The following is a 3462-nucleotide window of genomic DNA, read 5'->3' on the forward strand; positions in this document are numbered from 1 at the left end:
GTTCCCACCGAGGAATCCTGTCCATGAGACAATTGGTCATTTATAGCCCCCTCCTTATGCAAATGCTCTTTGAGTGGCACCGTGGAGATCCTATCAGAGAGCAGGACACTGGGTCTATTGGACCTGGAGTGTGAGGTTCCACATGTGATGTTGTGTCCCCCCCCCCCTCCATTGAAGATAAAAAGTGTATTAGAGAGCCAACAAACCGTATTGTGTAGGTTCATAATATTTGATGGAGATATATGATATGATTATTTAATTATTATACTGTTATAACCCATAACAGTAAATGTTTTAACTTAATCTTTGAGAAAATGTGTTTTGTATAGTAACCCTGGTAACCCCCCCCCCCATCCATGTACATTTACAGGAGAATGCAAAGTGGGCCTTGGACATAAACTGAAACACAAATTCACTCTCTGATTTAAGTGTGTAACTGCTCCCAGGGAATTCTCTCTCTCTCTCTCTCTCTCTCTCTCTCTCTCTCTCTCTCTCTCTCTCTCTCTCTCTCTCTCTCTCTCTCTCTCTCTCTCTCTCTCTCTCTCTCTCTCTCTCTCAAACACACACACACACACACACACCGGCTAAACCAGTGATTCTCAAACTGTGGGGTTGCAAGCAACTGGGGAGAGCCTGTGCTGTGCTCACACAAGATACATTTTCTGCTTACTTTTCAACCATAGATTCTTACAGCGTAGCGCCACAGTCAGTGACTGAATGAAACAGCTAATTCTGAGGTTTCTGAAGATATGATGCATTGTATTCTACCTCACCCAGATGCACAATAGGAAACCAATGAATCAGGCAGGAAGCTATACTGAATAGCCACTGTGCCAAACTCACCACGATGCAGCTCAACTATAACCCTGGAGATTTACATTACTTGGTTTACGTCAGGAGCAAGGTTTCTTCCACCAGATGAAAGACTTTGTCAGTAAACATCTTTCTGTGTATTAGCGATGTTGTCGTTTCAAGTGTTTCCACCGCGCATCAGTCATCCACGTTGGCACATTGCGCACATTTGCTTCATCAAACAGCAGGGTGAGTTTTCTTTGTCAATCCTGGGCCCTGCTATCGAGTTAAAACAGGGGAACCATAGTTAAGGCCACATGAATTTCATTGAGCATTAACAATTAACAAAACACAAGGATGACATCACTGGTGGCCATATTCAGACTCATTAACTTGCGATAACTGACTAAATTAACGTGCGCAAAACTGTTTACAGATTGTGTGCAAAACAAACTGCCATTGTTTTTCGAAGTGTCCTGCTTAAGCATACTTTTTGGGACGCAGTCTGAATCGGACAGGCCTACTCACACTGAAAGGGTTAATCCTGTGGCATTATTTAACAGACCTTGCTCTCCTAAGCGACTTGGGTGGCTCGGGACGTAGTCTGGTAATCCGGCGGTTCCCTGGTTCAATTCCCTCTCCTCCCGGGCAGCATGTCGAAGTGTCCTTGAGCAAGACGCATCTGCCGTTGGTGTGTGAATGTGTGAGTGAACGGGTGAATGTGGGAACAAATTGTAAAGCGCTTTGGATAAAAGCTGCTATATAAATGCATGATTTACCATTTACGCAATCGGACAGGTGGTTGAACCAGACTCTTCAATTATGTCCGTAGATGGATCTTCATGATCAATACAAGGTATAATAATAGTGAAACACATAAAGTACATGTAGGTTACATGAGAGGAGTGTTTCCACTCTGGCCACCTTGGAAACCACTGAGGGAGAGAAGGGACCCTGGCTTTAAGAGTAGAGATGAGTGTGGCTTTAGCCCCTTGGCTCTCACCAAGGTGGGAGATTTAGGCCCTGTCCACACGAACGCAGGGTTTTATGTAACCGTGATTTAGGCCCTGTCCACACGAACGCTGTGATTTAATGTGCGCAGTTGCACTGTTCGTCGACACGCATCCGGGTTTTGGAACACTGCAACCGTGTTCTTTTACAACCGGAGTCCAGGGTGAAGTTTTGCGCGCATCCCGGTTGCAGTGGTTGCGTGTGGACATAGTAACCGAGATTATTTCCAGTGTTTACGGCAGAGCTGTCTTTTTCTGGTCTGCATCCCCTTAACATTGTTTGTATTGAGCCGTATTGTATTGTACCCATTCTGCAATCTGTTAAATAAAGTTTTCATCCATTCATTCTACTAGCGTTAACGTTACTAGTACAACCAATAGAGAGCGATATAACAACATTAACCAGACTGCTATATCAACAATGTTTGTGTCCAGCAAGATAGTCTCCCATGTATAATGTTACTACGCTAATATACGCTAGCCGCAATGCTGACTATTATAATGGCAATCCCAATCACATTAGCATGTAAGCTAACAAAATCGGCGATCTTTTTGTGGAACTAAACTCTCCGCTCTTGGTGGTAAATTGTGTTGATGTTGGCTTTGTTTCATCAACAAATGAGGCAGAACACACAGTGAATGTATCCTTTTTTGTTTATTGCACTTTGTTCTTGCTGCAAACAATGAATGCTATGTTGCTAATGTTCAAGCGAGGTAATTTAAAGATGGCAGGTTCTGTTTTGAGCAGGACGTGTAGTGACGCGTTCAACCTTCTGATTGGTTGAAAATGGCCTTGCCACCTATTGCTTTGGCATTGTACTACATGTATATTGCATCACTTTTACAGTTGCGTGAGTATACGGTTATTTTTTAAACCACCCGTGGTACAGAGGTTTATTTTTTTGAAACCTCTGTGTCAAAAATACCCGTGATCGTGTGGACTGGGCCTTAAGCTATTATTAACAAACAAAGGGCTTCATCCACAATTATAAACATACTAATCTCGCTGGTCACTTCAGGAGATATAAAAAAATATGAAACCATCTCATATAGTAGGCTATCAGTGCACAAATAATTGCTCTCTCTCTCTCTCTCTCTCTCTCTCTCTCTCTCTCTCTCTCTCTCTCTCTCTCTCTCTCTCTCTCTCTCTCTCTCTCTCTCTCTCTCTCTTAAAATGCATGCAAAAGTGTACCTTCTACACTCACTCTTTTGCAATTAGTCTTTCACACAAAGCTTATGTCACAGGACCACATGATAATTACATTGCCAGACAATTTCCACCCTGGCCAGCTTGTATGTGTCTGTGTGTCTGTGTCTGTGTCTGTGTCTGTGTGTGTGTGTGTGTGTGTGTGTGTGTGTGTGTGTGTGTGTGTGTGTGTGTGTGTGTGTGTGTGTGTGTGTGTGTGTGTGTGTTGTGTGTGTGTGTGTGTGTGTGTGTGTGTGTGTGTGTGTGTGTGTGTGTGTGTGTGTGTGTGTTGTGCGTGCGTGCATGCATGCGAGAGAGAGAGGGGCGAGGTCGTGATTTTGCACAAAATGAAAGTCAGCTGGCCTTGCTGCAGGCTATTGTGGGCTTATCGATGCACATTGAACTAAACACCCACTGCTCAGGTTGAGAACAACCAAAGACCTAATCAGACACTAATTGCCATGTCCAGTCATG

This window comes from Notolepis coatsorum (assembly GCF_963971535.1).
Source record: "Notolepis coatsorum genome assembly, chromosome: 13".
Classification (NCBI taxonomy): domain Eukaryota; kingdom Metazoa; phylum Chordata; class Actinopteri; order Aulopiformes; family Paralepididae; genus Notolepis; species Notolepis coatsorum.